Source organism: Acanthopagrus latus, chromosome 16, assembly GCF_904848185.1.
Source record: "Acanthopagrus latus isolate v.2019 chromosome 16, fAcaLat1.1, whole genome shotgun sequence".
NCBI lineage: Eukaryota > Metazoa > Chordata > Actinopteri > Spariformes > Sparidae > Acanthopagrus > Acanthopagrus latus.
In genome coordinates this window covers 3,694,394-3,713,387 of record NC_051054.1, presented here as the reverse complement: position 1 = coordinate 3,713,387, position 18,994 = coordinate 3,694,394, and the positions used below count along the sequence as shown (strand labels likewise).

General features: G+C 42.5%; 1 protein-coding gene across 16 annotated transcripts in view; it reads left to right on the top strand.

The window, feature by feature from the left end:
• LOC119004469 overlaps nt 1-18,994 on the top strand; it is a 99,962-nt gene that overhangs the window by 29,970 nt on the left and 50,998 nt on the right. The window contains exons 3-5 of one of the 16 annotated variants that reach the window (XR_005070216.1): nt 5,421-5,543; nt 6,728-6,803; nt 6,974-7,821. The exons of 13 other annotated variants lie outside the window; for them this stretch is intronic. The gene's annotated coding sequence lies outside the window, so the exon portion shown is untranslated. Of the gene's footprint in view, nt 1-5,420; nt 5,544-6,727; nt 7,822-18,994 lie in introns of those variants that run through there. 2 more of the 16 variants (XR_005070214.1, XR_005070226.1) reach the window with 2 other exon arrangements.

The window sequence follows — 18,994 nt, the reverse complement described above, 5'->3', positions numbered from 1 at the left end:
AAAGAATTGGCTGAGGCAGAGTGTGTAAGTGGGAAATTGTTTGTATGAGAGGGGGATGTTGTTTGTGTGTGTGTGGGTTTTGTGGTTTTCCTGTGCCTGTTTGTTGGACAGGTCCTTCACGTATGCATGTGTATTCGTGTGTATCCGTGTGTGTGTGTGTGCTTGTGGCTGCAGCAGAAAGAGGAAGTGTGAAATTGTTCGTACAGTATGAATCATATTCCCACTGTGCATGTGTGTGTGCATCATGTTTGTCTGTAGGTGTGTGTCTCTGTGATTATTTGTGCTCCTCTGCATGTAAAAACCTTTTTGAGGCGACCACCTCTTCCTCTTCACTTACATTTGACTGCATGTTTTTGTGTGTGTGTGTGTGTGTGTGTCGGTGGATTCAGCCCTCCTGTGTCGCTTCCTGCTTTGATTTGTGTGGTGCCCGATTGTGTTCCGATAACAAACTACAGCCTCTCAGAGAAGCCGAGCCCGCAGCTGCTCCGTCTCTCACCCCGTCCTCCATCTTCCACCCGTCTTCCCTTTCGCACTCACCAGCTTTTATGGAGGCAATAAATAACCTCACGCTGTCTCCATGTTTAACTTGGTTTTAGAGGCCAGTGGAGCAGTCGGCGTCTGGCAACATTACACTTTACAAAACCGGGGGTTTATCAGGGAGTCATCAAAGATATTCAAAGAGCCGAGGAGGCCCTGAGAGGAACACGTCGACATTTTGAAAGTGCGGTTGTTTGATATCCTTGCCCGGAGTTAGACGAGAAGTTCGATAGCCTGCAGATTTGCTCTCTTTGCAACCGCGGAAATGTGTTCAGCTTCATTGAAAGGCTGGAAGAGGAGAAACTGCTGGCCTAGCTTTGCCAAAAATGAAAAACTTGTAGCACATTATCTCAAAGTAATCACGACAGAGATGGATTGGGTCCAAACATCAAAACATCACAAGTCTTGCTTTGTGCTTATTTGATGACTGCATTGATCGGAGGAAAATAAAAAATTGGAGCTACACAGCTAGCTAGCTAACTTGCAGCTAGGGTGATCTCAGTGACGACAACTTCCTGCTGGCTAACAGCTTTTGACAAAACAGGTGTGAAGAAGATGCTCACTATCTTTGAGCGCTGTGTTAATTTACTGCTCACGCTCACCAAACATTTCCTTTTGCCTGGAAGAAACACGAGTTGACTTTTATTTTCTCGAGTGTTGAAACCTGTCAGAGAGAGACGCCTCTGTAAATCTCCTCAACGTGCTGAAGGTTTGCAGAAGTCTCCCCAGATATCATGAATCATTAATCAAGGGAAATCTTAAAGGAACTTCCTCGAGTTCCTGCGTGGTCGCCCTCCAAAGAACCCCTAAAGGTTCCTCGAAGGCCTTTAACTTGTGAGAGACTAAGATTAAGCCGAGCTAAAACAAACCCGGGGAGCGTTTCTGAGAGAGACGGGCTCTTTGTGGAGTCACCTCGGCTAAGTGGATGAAAAGGCATTCGGAGAGATCAGAGGCGACTCCCATTAATTGTGATCTATGTGTGTTTTAAAAAGGATTAACGAGGCAGATGAAGGAAGTGGCATTTACCTGTGTGGCTCTTTAAGCCCCTGTGGGTCTGAAAGGTAAATACAGTCACCACACTGAAGGGCCACAACTAAAGAGGCTGTCCAACATCATAATGTAGTTTGTTTGTGGATAATGAGGCCCGTGTAAGAAAAATAATGTTTTTCTGAACATTAAATTGTGGTGAAGTCTTCCAGTAGTTTTCAAGCAATATACGTGGGATCTTTAAGCAATCCATAAACTTTGAACAAGTTTCTTCTGAGAGTTTTGTGTTTGTGTTATTTTATTTTATTTTTTTTTAACATCTTAAAATCAATTCATGTCTTCTGGTAAACAGAATGTGACACATTCTTTCCACAAACTTCTGGCCTACTGTGAACTCATCTCTGTCTCTTCAGAAAAGGTCAGCTCTCCGGACTCTCAAACAGAAGCCGGATGAATAAGATAAAAACACTTCATGCATTTGCTTTGCAGGAACTGGATATCAAAGCCTGCAGATGTCATGCTACCGCTGAGTATCTCAAACATTATTGGCCCGGATTTCAATTGACACTTCATCTCTCGCACCGCTTTTATATAAATATTGATGTGATTGCCGCACTTATATAAATTCAGCTTCTGACCTCGACACTCTTCTGTCCACGCTGACAGACGGATCATTTGCATGTACTCCTCGTGCTGCTGTACCATTATGTAAATACAAGAAACGTATCTGAGGGCTAAGTGGCGCAGGCTGCAAACACAACACACACACACACACACACACACACACACACACACACACACACACACACAGACACTCAGCTGCGTTAGCTCATAGCAGCCTTTTAAACATTAGCGAGCTCATATATCTCCTGACATAAATGTGTCAGGAGTTGTTTTCCCTCATTTGTTGTTTTCTTTTAGATTTTTTTTTTTTTTTGGGGGGGGGGGGGTTATCCAGATTTAGCTTTGATGTTGAGGAAAAGCATGTAGCTTGCCAGCAGTCAGCACAATTAGCCACGTTAGGTGATGATCAAACCATAGCGCAGGTGCAGACCGAACCATTTCTGCCTTAAAGCGGGGGGGGGGGGGGGGACGTTGGGGGGCCGGGGTCCTCCCTGTTGACTTTTTCACCATGTTGATTTTCTTTTTTTAAAATTTTTTTTATCCGTATTTCTTAGTATTTTTTAGCATTGATGTTTTCAGAAGGAATCTTTCACTACATATTAATTCACATGTGGGTTGATGACTGTCGGGTAATAATATTTTTCTGAAGCGTATATGTTGTTTTGGACCACAGCTCGTCAGAAAACTTCCCCGTGAGTCACTCTGACTAACCAGTTTTGTTTATTTTCTACAACTTCCTCACCAGGTATCCGTCACACACACACACACACACACACACACATGGACGGGGGGCAGTTTTTGGGTGCAGGACTCTGCTTTCCCTTCGTCTGATCAGATATAAAATATGTTAAAAACCCGGTGCCATCCGTGCTGCTTGTCTCCTTCGTCTTCAGAGCAGTGGCAGTAACGTGGGTGGCTAATTATTTTCTCTCCCTCTTCAGAATCAATTGATTGCACGTCTTTGAGTTGGTCTGAAAGCAGCCCCGAACGGAAACGCGCTGTCATATTCACATCAAATATGTTATTATTCTGCGCACACAGCGCGGCAGACACAAGGTTGACATTTTCTAATTAAACGTTTCCTTAAGCTGTGTACATCTCCCTGGGAAGTCTGAACGACGCAGACGCCCTCACTGCCAAGATGAAAGAACTCATTATTTTTCCCTTGCCCACTATCGTCCTCATGTTTCTCCCCCTTTTTATCCAGATAACAGAACTATTCCATTTAATCAATGCTGCCTGCGAGAGTACAGCAGAGCAGCTGCGGTCAAGAAAATGCACCTCAACAAGTAAGCATAAAATTCAATCCCCCCACCACACCACCACCGCCGCCGCTACGCCACCCCAAAACAAACAAGCACACGGAGCAGCGGGGCATTCATCATCGCTGTTTCTGGTTTGACAAGTCGCTCTGTTTTAGTATTACAATCATAAGCCCTGAATTGGATAAGGGCAGCGGGAGAGGTTGAAAAATGGAAACGCAATGGATTTGGCCCGCCACCAAGAGAAAACTCCCCCCCCCCCTTTTTTTCCCCTTGCGCTCCGGTTGGAAATGATAGCACTGCACAGAAGTTGCAAAGGAGTCGGAGATTATATTCTAATCCTCCAACTCACACTTTTAGAGGCTCTGTTTGAATGGAACCCACGGGTATTGTCAAAAAAAGCCTTATTATGGAAATGATTTAACAAGGGGTGGGGGGAAGAAAAAAGGTATTCAAAACTTCTTTTTTTTTCTTCGTGAGTAGCAGGGAAAGATCACAAAACCATAAAAAAAAAATAATGGATTAACTGCGTCAAAAAAGTCTTGGATTGGGCGCCAAACACAGCACATCATATATGTGATATATGTTTCCAAACTTTCCCCAGGATTCGGTTTGAGGCTCCATCAGATTTCCCGCTGACAGACAGGCAATCATCAACACAAAGCCGCGTGCATTAGTCCGCATTATGTCGCCGCAAACTGTGCAGCGTCTCATGATTTCACACAGACAATGTTTTTGTTTCCTGGAATAATAATAATAATAATAAAAAAAAAAAGAAGATAAAATCCATCGTTCTGTAGCAGATAGCAACTAGCATCGAGTTCCCAGATCAGTCACATTTAAAATCAACACGCTCAGCAGGAGCGGCGCAGCGTTAGAGTTTGCTTTGGAACAGATAGCTGTTATTGCAAACATATCGGTTATCATAGTCAAATATTATCATAAAGAGCTGAAGAAAAGGAGGCTGTCTGAGCTTTAATGTTTTGTTTAAAGCAAATGTTACGGAAGAGTTTTTTGTTTTGTTTTTTTTTACACGGTTCACTCCAGTGAACTGACGAGAACTTCTTTGAAAAGCAGCGACAGCGTAATTAGGAACAGATTAGCGCTCCGTTTAAAGCCACGCAGCCAACACAGATGTTTGTTTGGTGTGCCATGACTGTCTTTGTTTTGAAATGTTAGGTCTGATTCAAAGTCCATGTTTGAAGAAGTTTGGTGGGTTTGCAGTGCAGCTCGTGCAGAAGCAGTAAACTCAATCACCGCTGCTTTCCTTATCAGCTTACTCTTGCGTTATTGTTGACCATCAGTTGTTGGGGAGATGGAGTCTCTATAATTGCTATTTTGACGTGTTATAAGTGGTTTAACCTTTTCCAGCAGCCTGTAGTACAGCTCTGGTGTGACTTGAGATACGACAACAAAACCAGATCCGTTTAAATTTTCCAGCTCATGATGGACAAAAAATACTCCCTCATGTTTTCCTCTCGCCTGTGCCAGAGTTTCTTACTATATGTTCGATATCTTTTGCATATTTGAAGAGGATGTGCTGCCTCCAGGAGACATGATGATCAATTTCAGGTTCATAATTTAACTTTGGGTTACTACTAGAATAGGTTTGCATGCTGTGGTGCTCATAAACATATCAGTTTTCTCTTACTTTCCAGTGTCCATGGGCTAATTGCATTAATTGACTTTTTTCCCCCTGATATATGAACACTGCAATCACTTTTTTTTTCATCTTGATTCTTTCATTCTCATATTTCAGTTTTAATATAAGAGCAACACATTAAAGATTGATCACCCTGATGTTTAATAGTAATGATGATGTGGATATCACTGCGATGATGGTGTATGTGCACATGTGATGACTTAATGGTATGTGCTCTATGAATAACCACAGCTGTGTGTAATGAGAGCAGCTCACGCTGCTAATCCCTCCGAGAACTAACACATACAGTAGCTTGCAGCTTTTTGCACTTATCAGCCATTTTGAGCTCATTATTTTTGTTTTGCTAGGATTGTTTGATTGAGTACCCTCGGTGTCCCACTGAACCCCCTCATGAAACTGCGGGTAGCTGCTAACAAGCTCACGCAAGCCAATCGTCCGCTGACGGCGTGTAGCAACCCCAGAAGACCCAGGTGATGTCATTAAAACATGGAAGGCAAAAAAAATAAGGCCACCACATGTGTTATTTCAGGAGTCGAGGCCTTTCTTTGTCACATACATGGTCTGTTAAAACAAATACTTTGAGGGCAGACAGACATTTCAAAATTTTCAATATTTTTTTTAAATACAAAACAAGTAATTGAGGTTAATAATTGGCAGAGGTCTGAGGTCTTTATAGTGAAAAAGACACACAACAAACAGCAAATTTGCAGGAGAGTGTAAGAGCCTGCAAAAAGTGTTTGAAATCCATTTTGCAATCCAGTTGACAAATAATTCGGTGAAAATTGGTAAAGCGGAACAAAAAAGAAAAACAAATTATTTGATAACTAGAGAGTAAATATCCAAAACAACCTCACCGTTAAAGTTTAAAGCTGCTTCGAGGAACTTTGATTTATTTTCTGGTGCCCCCTGTGGACAAAATAGGTATGACCACTACAGCGTCCTATGATAAAGACCTTGATCTGGTGGTAGCATGAGCATTACGTTAGCAAACATGTAGCCTACAGTTCAGTTCATTTGCTTGCTTAGTTATCTAAATTCCCCTTAATATTAGGATATAAATAACCAGTCTCATCGCTTGTGGTCTCATTTGCTTATGTAGGTCATATAGAAGATGAAAAAAAGATGGATACCAATTTGACATCGGGATATGTACCAAGGAGGTTTTGTCATCTCACGGCTGAGTCAGCTAACGGGACTGCTAACATTAGCTGCATTACTTAATAGGCAAGTTGTGGATTTGATATAAAAATAAGACGTTTTCTTGGCATAATTGGCACACAAGGTGACCGGGGATGTGATCTAAAATGCGTTTTTCATTTCAAATCAACTTACCTTTGATGCAGTTTCAATTCTGTAAACCTACTTGTGAGAAAAAAGGTGTGAAGCAAATATGTAGTATCTGTGGAAGAAGCAGCTAGCAGTGTGAAAGTAACGGAGCATTGCTGCCTCAAAGTTTAGTGCAGCGTTTGTCCGTGACTGATCCGTTCGGAAGGATGTAAATATATACATCTCCCTCCTGTGGCGAGCAGCGAGAGACTCGCCATGTTGAGGTTTCCATTTTGTGTAAATGAGCCTTTGTGTGTCCTTGATTGAGTGTTTATACAGATCATGTATGCTCATGCATGACTCTATACCCGTGTATCTGCTCTCACAGGCTGTGTGGATGCTGTGAATTCATTCACGGAGCAGGATGTCAGGGGATGAGACTGAGAAGAAACTGCCTGACTGTGGTAATAAGTGTCTTCCTTCTTGGAATAATGCTCAAGACTTAAAAATGACTAGAATGAGTCAGACTCGCCAGCATGGTCCACTGGGCTCCCACTCACCACAGCATGAAAATATAGGCAGCAGAGAGAAATGCTATGGTTTCACTCTGTTGCCACTTTGTGTGTGTGTGCAGGAGAAGCGATGGAAAAAGGCCTCACACAGAGCCCAGCGCAATCCAGCTGCTGCAGCTACCCCTGGAGAAATTAGCACATAATGTTCTCAAATTATAATTCATAATGTTCCTGTAAAGGCTTGTTAGCGCCATGGTTGGCTGTTTTAAGAAAGAAACGGCTCCGCGGAGAGCGTGGGTGGTATTAAAGGGGTTTACATGAAGGTGGTATTGAAGAGTTTACATGTGGGCTGTTTTCACAAAGACCTCTGGAAGGTGGCTGTTAAACATCCTTTTGTCTTTGCTCTGAAAACAATCGGAACTCGCTGAAAATTAACACGACAAAAATGAGACTCCGAATACGTTAAAGCTCGGTTAAATACTTTCCGCTGATGGCAGAAATTACGGCGTAATTGAAGGTCCTGCGGTCTCTGTGAAAAACAGCCGTGCACTGATTATCGATGAGTCATAAATGTTTTAATGGACAAAGGAAGTCTTTGAGTCTGTCCACAGTAATGCATTTCTGGAGCATTTTCATATTTCAATTATAATATATAATGTGTTTTAATCTAAAGCAGAAAGCAGCCTCTGAATAATGGATGGAGTTCTGTCGATTTGAAGCACACCGCTCAGAGTTGTTGTAGTTTTTCCATTCACCTTCTGGGACTTTTGAGTTATCACTCATATCATTATCCATGTACACAGAACTGTATCGTGGCTGCGGGGGTTGTTTGGATGTGACCTCTGTGCCATTTATATTGGAGAGCTTTTTGTGAAGGCTTCTTAAAAGGTAACATTTCTGAATTATAATGTTGACCTTTGCTTTCCTGTTGCTACAACCTCCGTATCATGAATAAAACTGTCAAACTTCAGCTCGTCCGTGAACATTACAAAAGTAATGCAGTTACTGTAATGCATTGCTTTTTGCTGTAACGCAGTAATGTAAGGCATTGCAAAAAAAAAAAAAAAAGGTAAAGTTGTACTCGGTACAACAAATCTCAGTAACGTGTGTTACAATGCATTTTAAACCCAAAATAAGTGGTGTGTTGTTTTTATACAAATTCGAGAAAAAAATCTGTGCAAATGTTTATTTACTGTTGGTGCTCGAGAACTATTGATTGAGGAGAAGATGGAGGGAAGTTGGACTCTACATTCGCGAGATGGACATGCGCTCATTATTTTCACTTTGTCAGAGACAAGGATGTGAAGAACTTTATAGTTAAGTGCACTTTGTGAGCGAACCCAAAAGATCTCCCTACCTCGCGAAATAGCACAAGTGATTTAACGAAACATCTGGAGCGGTGCCACACTAACATTAAGCTAGTAACCAAAAGAAAGAAAACTGAGGACGAGAGCAGAGAAAAATACTAAGCAGCAGAAAGTGTGAGGAGACTGGTGGCAGAGTATGTTGTCGAAGCACATTTCAGTGAACGTGTGGATATAAGGTTTTTGAATATGCGACAAAGTATATGGGAGTTAAAACTCACTTTCCTCGATTATAGCGCCACCTAGTGGTGGAAATCAAGGACGACAATAGATATGACATTTTTCGGCAGATGTGACGTGTTTTCCAAGTTTGGTGAGTTTTGGCGTATGTTCAGGCAGTGAAAAATGCCCTAATAATGCATCACGTGTTTGGAGTAACTTCCCCAACACTGTTAACCAAAATCCAGAAACTCTCTGACGAGAGAAGGAACAAGGGATGTTTTTGTCTGTCTTGTTTCCGTTGGGTCGGCTGTCACATTACATCGATTTCTCCTTCCACTCCAGGTATTACGGTCCTAATGCTTCATGTGTATTTACAGAGATATTGCTTTGAGGGATGAAATCAATATTTAACAACCACAAATGACTCCTCGAGCTAATATTGTTTTCAGTGAGCGATTCAGTTAACTTGAGTAATGCGCTCGGTGCAAACTGCAACTTCACTGTTCGACCAACAAGGTGTCATTTCAGCAGGATATCTCAAACTGAAGTAAAAAAGTTCCATAAACGTGCAGTGAAAATGTGCTGTGTATAAATTTGAGGCTGCTCACTGTTATGTAAAAACACCTACAGTAATGTGTGTTTTCCCATATTAATAAATAAAGTCGAAACTAATCTTTGCCAGGAGAAGAGTGAAAAATTCATGACCATCTGGCTCAGAAATTTTTAATCAGTGGCGGTCAGGGAGGAGGACGACTACGGTCCTCTGCGGCTCTCAAACTCAGGTCTTCTAGGGCTTCCCCCAGAAAAAATAGGAAACAATAAAAAAAAGAGAGAGGAAAAATGAATTTAGAAGCACAGGAATATAATCGAGCATTAGAAGGATGTATTTAATGTTTTTGACATTTGGTTTATACTCCTAAAACTGAATATTGCACCTTTAAACTGTTGTCAGAGGATTTTATTCAGCCTGTGGCACATTCTCCATTCAAGTCTTGTGGAAAACCTTTTGGGAGATTTGGTGTAATCCTGCTGACATACCAACCAACCAACCAACCAACCAACCAACCGAGAGACAAGTCGACATGGCTGAAAACATAAATTGTTTGATAAGAAAACCAAACAATAACTGAGGGATGAGCTGCAGTCGAGACAACCAGACTAGCCGGTCCAGTCAGACGAGTACAGAGAGTCTAAGTTCCTCTTGCGAACCCCGACCCCCCCAACGCCGGCTCCTCATCTCAACCTCACAGTTATAAAATCAGTCGTGTAGATAACGACATAACTTCCATGTTGATGTAAGCGAGCTGCTCTTAGCCTCATTTTGGAGTCACAGACACAAACAATCCTGTCGCCTCCTCTTCGCTTCCTCACTCCAAGGGTGAAAAGTGTATCTTTGAAGATCCTCGCATCCGATGGAATGACAATAAATCGCGGCGGCTGTCGACGTAGGAGAGACAGCGCAGGGCGTCATTATGCCTCGGCGCTCTGCTCTCTGGATCTCCGGGTTACATTTGCTCAGTGATGTGGTCAGACTCCAACCAGATGAATAAAACAAATAAATAAAATAACACAGCCAGGCCCCAAAATGTTATTTTATCTCCCTGCTTTCTGATGTTTTTCTATTCCCTCCCCGCGGACAGAATAATATACTGGTTTCACATTCAATTATGCGGCGGCTGAAACTGCTCAGGAGAGGACGAGGAGTAACAGCGACGTTATGTATTAGGCTCGAGAGGACGGCGCAGCTATCTCTGCCGGTAATGGCAACACGAAGAACTCCACTGATACCATTTTTAAGCATTTACTCGATTTCTTTGTGTCCTCACCGTGCCCTGTTGCTTCACACATATATGAATTATGATATTTCCCCTCTGCAGAAATGTGCGGCTCTTCCCTCAAATCCAATATGATGTATTATTTACTGTTTTGTGAAGGAGTGGGAATCCTTGAGGGCCCCGAGCTTTCTCTCTGCACACCGTGGAGTGTGCTCGCAGTGTCTCTGCAGAGGGGAGGCGAGTTGTTTAATAGGCAATACTCAACTATGGTTCGGCTCACTTACTAATGAGGGAATGTACAAAATACACAATGCCTGCCGTTGCTGCAAGTCCAATAAATGTCTGATGATTCCTGAATAATACATTTAAAAAAAAAAAAAAGCCCCAAAACAATCAATAAGTGATGCTCCTTGTTATTTCAATTCAGTCCTACATTAGTGCGGCGCACCGACCTGCCGCTGTAGATTCCGGCTGTCGCGCTCTTGGCAGGTCCGAGGACGCTCGCCACGCTCCGACACAATCAGAAACCTCGTTAAACATTTACTTTAGTTAACTCCAAGGAGGGAGATTCATCCTCGCTTAATAAGGAGCTCTTCAAATGAGATGCTTCTTGTCAAAACACAAGGTTTTCTTTTAATTATGTTTGCGTGATCCTTCATCCACGCGAACGCCATTAGGATGTGACTCATGGCGGGAAGAAATGCCCAAATCATCTGCATGGAACAAACACTAATAGCTAAACTGTCAGTTTGATGTCATTCCTGCTGCTTTGCTGAAACTTTTCTCCTTTTTTTTCTTTTCTGGAGGGTTTGCTGTCATAACGTTTCAAGGAAGTTCTGCAAAAAGAGAGTCCAGCATTTATTACGTGGATCAGTGTGTAATACTTTTCCGTTGGTCAATAGAAGGGATTTAATTAACTTGTCAGAATCTGTATCCCTGGAGCCTCGCGGACGTAAGAGTCTGACTGGTGGAGATGTTGATTTTTTATTTCATGTATTTACATTTTTACAACATATCAAGAAGTCTTTTTTTTTCTTGCCACTCTCTCCGTCTGTAGCCTTGACACGTCTTGCACTCAAAGCTCTAGAGGCTGACTCTCAATGTTCGGTTGGAGTGTGTGCTCCAGAGGTGGCAATAGCACACACATCCCTTTACTCAAGAAGAAGGACAGATACTTGTGTTAAAAGAGTAAAAGTATAGAAGTAAAAAGTTTCCCTCTGAAGGACATTTCTTCTTACCATTTCTGTGCAAAGCTTACTGAAGCTCATGTCATATTAATATGATTCAAAGAAAAGTTAAAGGTAGAATCAGTAGGATTTGTCCCAGCTGTTCCTAAATGCACCACAAACAGTTGCTTCGTCCCAGCGTCCCACGCAGCAACCAAGTGAGAAAATAAGAAAATCTCTGCAGATACGAGACACTAACACGCCTTTTCTCCTCATTCCAGTCCTTCTCTCTGTCTGTTTACATCTTTTACGTTGCCACCTCTGCACTGACTGGGAAGGCGGAGTGCAGTGATGCAAAATAAAGATAATCCATACTAATCGGGCTACAGTGAGGAGCCTGTTTTTAAAATGTAAGGAGGAGGAAGCACATGTACTTGTGTGTGACGTCACGAGACAAAGCGACAGGCGCTCATCAATTTGGTTGGAGGAGTGACGGAGTGTGAAGTGGCAGCTGGTGGAGGGAGATCAGTGACTGCAGACACTTGAAACTTTAACTGTATGCAAATACACTGAGTGATGTGTTGGAGTGATGGACAGGTGAAGGGCAGCGCTGAGGTCTTGGGCTTTGAAATTACTTTTTACTTTAATCAGTCAACACTGTAAGAAGAGTGGCTCGATCAGGAACAGTGTAGTGAACTTGACTCTCTCTGCCCCCGGTGTTTCCTTGCGGTATTACTGTTGGGTTACTGCTAGCAGCCTGGCTACTGTGCAAATCAACTGTTCGTCATGAGTCCAAACAGTGCAATGCAGACCAGCTGACTCCTTTTGCCTACATTACCCACAATGCAGCTTAGCCTCTAGAACCAGCCTCTGGAACCAGAAAAGGTTTTTTTTTTCCAATTTTTTTCACATTGCATCGTACTCGTCAAGACCTGTAAACACACTTTGATTGGTAAAATTGGTGGCTTCACATGTTTTTTCATGCCTGCACCACCAGAAAAACCATCCAGAGAAGAGTATCTGCACGTGTGTGATGCAGGAAACTGCTGCAGAGTCAGACTCCACGTTTTTTGAAAGCGAGACGACACCTGATTCCCACGTCGCATTGACACCTCGAAGTGGAGCCCCCCCCCTCCTCCTCCTCCTCCTCCTCCTCCTCCACTCAGCTGGAGCCGATGAACCGCGGTGGAAGTAACAAATCACATTTTCTCTCATTAGTAAATGACTTAATTCTTCCACCCGACTGCTCCCCCAACCTTCAGGTAATCAGCTTTGCCTCAAATAATTCACTGTTCCTGATCGTCTGGAATGGGAGAATGTAATTAGTTAACACACGAATAAGATTGATTAACAGAAACCTAAACCCAGAGACTTCCCCGGCAGATTAAAATGGGGGCCACACGTAATCTTTATGCGGCTGCTGAGGAAACACTTTTAATTAACCGTACCTATTGGGGCAAAGGAGAATATGAGCCACTGAATTGGATGTTCAGGTGCTGCTGCTTTTCATTTGATAGCGTCACACTACAGCCGGGTTGCCTCTGAAAGCCCAATTTCTCCAGGTGTCACGGCAATTCATTTCCTGCTTCTCTGTGTAAAGACAAAAAACCGCTGCCCCTTTAAAGAAATCCACAAGGTCTGCGAGATGCTTAACTGTCAGCTGTGATCATTCATCGGGAAGACGTTTATCGCGGCTGCTAATTAAATATTTTCCGTAACAACACCTCGCCGCCCCGCGGGCCCCTCGGCAGCACCTCGTGTTCCCTCTGCAGCCGTGAAACGCTGGAGAGAGTTTAGCTTAGCCGTGGCGACTCGTCAGTATTGACCGTGGGTTGTGTTTGCTGTTGGTGTGCTAATGCAGTACCTGCTGTTTCGAACACTTCCTGGGGGATATGTTGAAACCGAGTCAATATTTATGAGTATTGCTGCTGTGGGCTCTTCCCTAATGGCATATGGCTGCTGAGTTGTCTGTGCAGAGTGAAGGCAGGATGCCCGAGGCTGGCGGCGATGAGAGGACTGAGAAAGAGAGACGCAGAGGAAGTGTGTGAGTGTGTGAGAGAGAATGGGGGGAAATAGAGCTTCATACTGTACATATTGACCCGGCCTTTGTAATGGTGATGTTGCAATCTCTTGACCCGGCCCCAGGATTAGGAATCTATTCAGTTAAATCTATATTTGTTCAGAGTGCGATGACAAACTGTTCTTATCTGTGTTGCCGTGTACTCAGGTGAAGACTGACTCGGGTTCCTCCTGCAAACTAGAACAATACAACTTTGTCTTGCATGATTCAATTGGTTGCAATTCAGTGTCAAAGCTTTCCTGAAAATGCCGGCATGCACACGTAATGAAATCAACCTTTTTTTCCCTTTCCTTCCCTTTTTGAGGTTTAAGTTGTTCCCAGCGGCTCGTGATCCCTCTCTGGCTTCCCACACACAATCACGGTTTGTGATTTTTACAGCTACAGCTGCGACTTTTGTTTATTGCCATCATTAATTAATCTACCAACGATTTTCTTAATTTTCTTTCTATAAAATGTTAGAGAATAGTAATGAAACTAATCATCATGATTCCCCAGAAGTCAAAAGGCAAATCTTGGAGTGGATTTTGGCATTTTTGCCTGAAAAATGATTGAAACAATCAATGGATTATCAAATTTATTGCCTAAGAACTGTCTGTGAATCAACTATTCAGTTAATAAGCTAATATTTTCTGTTTGCTTTGATCAAGAGATGGACCAAAACATCTGACGCAGAGGAGGGCAGGTTAAAAAACAAAAAGGACTCCAAAATCGGAAAAGCCTAACCCAAGCAACAAAAAAGACTAATACAGAACAAATGGGGGAAAGGATAGGAAAGAGACAAAGACAGGAAGTAGAAAGTGAAACATTACAATGGAGAGAATCTATGACTGAATGTTAAACATGATTAAACACCGGTGAAAGATTCCCACATTATAAATAAGTGTTGGAGACAGTGGCATGTGTCGGTGCCAACAAACAGACACATGCAGGCTCAGTGGGGAGCGAACAAAGTCCACCAAACTCTCCTCAGTTCTCTCCGACAGCTCGAGTTAAAAAATGCTGAAGAGGTTGAACAATAAAGAAACCTTCGGTGAATTGTTTCATTGGAAGTAGCCTTCATCAGAGCGGTGCGCGGTTCTTTTGTAGCTCCAATCAAAGCGAGAGCGTGACCTCAACACACAGTACAGATACTGGGAGAGAGAACAAGGACAGCTGCATGTAGACAAACCACCAAGGTTCACTGTATGATAATGATTTTTGGTTATTTGATGAGTTCATGCTTTGTTTGATGATGTAAGGTGATGTCGTGCAGAGACGCCTGGCGTCAAAATCCAGTTATAACTCCTTTTATTATTTTAATCTCCATTGTGCTCAAATATTTCAGAATAAAGATGCATTAAGTAATAACAAGTAAGTAATATAGTGCTTTTACCCAGAGTGCTTTGCAATTTGTCTCTCATTCACACACACACGTGCTGACCTGACCACTGGGAGCAATTTAGAGTTAAGTGAGACTTCAGCATGTGGGATCAAACCGCCATCCAGTGATTAGCAGTCAACTCGCCGTCCTTCTTCAGCCAGTAATGACATTGACATTTACAATATGACAAAAAGAAACAAACAGCTGTGAGTGGTAGAACAGTGTGAGTGTGTAAAGTGTCCAACAACAACATCAGAGCTGTTCACAAAAAGCTAAATGAGCGACTCAGCTCCATACGGATCGTATTAACGATCAATCTGTTAAATTGAGGCTTTTTTGCACTGAGTTTGGTGGCACGCAGATGAAAATAATGCAGTTACTTTTAGCAGTAAAACCATTTTAAAACTTTAAAGACACCAAATAGAAACTCTCATTTTCATTTGAGTGTTTCTCTTTGTGTGTTTTGCGAGACTGAAGCTTTCTTGGTTTTGCTGTCATCTCAGCTTTCGAGTCGATATCCGCGTTCTGCCTGTCGAGATGCATCATTACCTGCTATTGGATGTGATTGCAGCTATTGTTTGATTCAGATTCCCATAGAGCTCGTTTATGTGTTGATCACAGCTGTTGTCTCATGAAAGCCTGGAAGCACGCCTTCTGATTGCCAACTTTCCCCGTATGTACTCGTTCATTAACAGCTCAAGTCCTGTTCCACTGCTGCCAGCCGCCTGCTTTAATTAGAGGTGCATCTTGTCTTATTGCCTGATATTGATTGTGGCTATTTAGGGTTCGATCGCACATTACTTTTACCCCAATCCGTTGTAGAAAATGGTGTTCTTCTTTTCTAACAGAGCCGGAGTGAACTAAGCCCCCCGAAACAAAACTCATAGGGAGATTACAGAGGCAGAAGCAGACTGGTCGAAACAAATTTCATCCACTCCCTGTAGCATGACGGAGCTTTCTGCATGCTTGGCTGTAATTTTCTTTTCTTGTGTTCATATTCATTCATCAGTTCTGACTGCGGTTCGCTCCCAGTTTGTTTCATATTGCTTTTTATTGCGTCTTTCCCAAGTTACTGCTCTGAACTGCTCCATGAACTCTCAGTCGTCAGGTGCCAGGACACTGTATGTCTTCGGTTTGATTTGAATGGAACGACAAAATCTGAAATGTGACACATAAGATATGATACTGTGAAGGGTTTAATCAATAACACGAGGCCACAAAAAAGAAAGCAGCTCCAGGAGGTTTAACCTAATTAAGGACTTTTGCACTCTTGCACTAAATGCTAAAATCGGCATGCTAATAATGCTAGTTCACAGTGACATGCTAACATGCTGAGGTTTAGGTAGTTTAATGATTTAGTGTGCTAACATGCTAACATTTTCTATCATAAAGTACACCTGGAGGTGATGGGAATATTTAGCAGCAGCTTGGACGATGCTGATGATGATGCCGGTTTTAAAACCATAGTTAGTACAATCCAAGGGGGAGGAAACATTTCTGCATCAATGTGGCAGTTCATCAGTTTTTGTCAGCATATATTATCATAACATCCTTACAAAAATGTGTTCAATCCATCCAGTAGTTGAGATATTTCAGTCTGGATGAAAATAGTGGCTGACAGACCGACATTCTGCCTAATGGAGCCGCGTCTGAAATCAAACTGACGACACATCTTAAAAACAAATTATGTTAATAGACATTATTGCTGTTGGAATTATCTCAGCATGACAGACACAATTTAATTTTCGGGTGCTTTCAAGTTTACACTTTAATTTTATTTATGCCAGAGCTTCTTTAAACACTTTCTAAAGTCCTTGAGTTAGAACTTCTGACCCCACGTTTGTGTTTCCTGTGGTGTTTTTGCACGAGATAAGCAAATCCTATATTTTCCTCGTGTTCACTGACATTATATGTACAATGTTGAGGCTCGATGTAATATTGAACATCCGAAGTGAAGCTCATTCAGATCAGACAGTGGAGGTTTTGTGGCGGTACATGAATATCACAACTTTTTGTTTCTCCCACCGTCGCTGTCATCACTTTTAAATGTTGTTCCCACAGCACAGCTGCTGACTGCTGTTCAACATGTTATGAGCTGTGATTACATTTCTAGCAAATTACTTGTTAACTTGTCAAACAACAACAACAACAAAAAATGTTTGAAAAGCTCAAACAACAGACATGCTGATTCATACATGAGTGTTGTTGTCACATGACCTCTGTGTTTGGTACGGACATGGGATTAAGATCACAGACGACCTCAATTATTACAATTAACTCGAGGTAAAGTAAAGTGACCCAATCATCTGTTATTAATCGACACACCCGTCACTTTACGTAGGAACTTCTCCTCTCCTGCATCATGTGGCGAGCAGCGGGCAGCTTCCGTCCTCCTCCTGCCTTGTTGTGAGGAAGGAAGACGTGACGATAATGTTTTATGATGTGGATACTGACGTTGTTATATGATCTTGTATTTATTTATTTCCTTAGCGTGTAGTCCAGAGAATTGAATGCCGCAAAAAAAAAAATCAATTTCATGGCATTGATGCAAAAACCACATGTGGCTTAAATAAGCAGGGTATTGATTTGAAACATCAAGTCAACAGTGGTCTAATACAGCACAGCCAGGAGTGACGGAGATGGCTCTCACAGCTTAAAGATAAGATAAAACAAATTGCCATTGTTTCGTGGTATACAGTGCGTCGTCATATTGTCCAGCCCTGGTGTTTTATTTACTTAATCTGAGCTCCCCCCTCACTGTTCGCTGGAAGCTGCTGTGAAAACATTCTGTGACAGGACGCCGTTATAAATGAGCTCTGCTACAGTCGAGCGTCCTCTTTATTGAAGCCGGCTGTGATGAGCCAGCGCTGCTGGATTTGAATCATGGACCCGGTCCGTCCCTCATTACCACCCCGAGAACGCTGACGTCACGCTGCTGCTGCTGCTGCTGCTGCTGCTGTTTCCCCACGACGGAACGAAATGTTAATGCACTCGTGATGGTGTCACAGAAGTGCTGCACGCTTTTTATCAGTCGTTTGTGCACGTGTGTTTTTAATCTGCACACAGGCATGTTTTTGTTTGCGTGAGTATGTCTGAGTGCACTCCTGCCTGTTGACCCGTGTTAACGTGGGTGTCTTGGTGTTCATTCTTACGTCTGTGTGTGTGTGTGTGTGTGTGTGTGTGTGTGTGATTTTGCTGAGAGAGATCATTAGCAGTAATGTGCGCTGGCCTGATTCTCTGCCTGTCCTCGGCTTCTTTAGATGTATTAATATTTTGGAGGAGTCACCTGGTGAAGCCGAGCGCTTATGCAAGCACAATCACCGCCGGAGCGTCCACATATTGTTACTCCGGACCTCATTATCAGGACGGAGGAATTTGCCACACACGGTGTTTTCAGCTCACACACATACATACAAATAGATTTTTAATGTGTCGGACTTGAACGGTGGGTTTACACTATCTGTCGCTTTAACTGTATCCTTTTGCCGACTCATGGGCTTTACACAGGTCCAGAATCACTTGTCATTTGTGAGATTCATTTGTATTCTAGCTGAATAAGCGAGTCCATGTCCATGTGATCCTGTGTGTTCATGCCTTAATCCTGTTCTTTACTCGGAGGTTGTGGCAGCATGCAGTGATTATTTTATGATCTGTGAGAGAAATATTGAAGATTAATGTTGAACTAAGGTCGTTACTGTCACCAAAAGGTTGCAGTAACAACAAAACTGGAATAAATCAATTAAATAGTTCATTACAATGTATCATTATATCATTAGGATGGCTTTAAAGCCCCATTCCTAAACTGCACTGACTGTTTTTTTTTTTTTTTCCATTAAACTGCCTCGTAACTTTGGCTTGTCGCTCCAGTGATGCAGAAGAGGCACAAAACACATTTTAACCACATTTCATTAGGTGAAGTTTGCTACGTTTTAAGGACGAAAAAGTAAGTCACGAGGAAAAAAAGCATCAGATATCGTGTTGTAAGCATAAACTACGAGGCGAGCTTGGGTAGCGAGCTAACAATAGACACTGAATATTACTGTTTTTGCGTGTAACAAATTAAGTAATGTAGTGCACAAGTGTTTGATAGATTTTTGTTGCTGTGGTCGTGAAAATGCAATTTCTGTTGCGGTGAGATTGGCTCCTTTTGTGCAACAAGCAGGAGAATAACCCCCCGTAGAAGAGGCCGACGGATGCTTTCATTCTGGTCATAGTATCTGTTTACTTTTGTCAGAA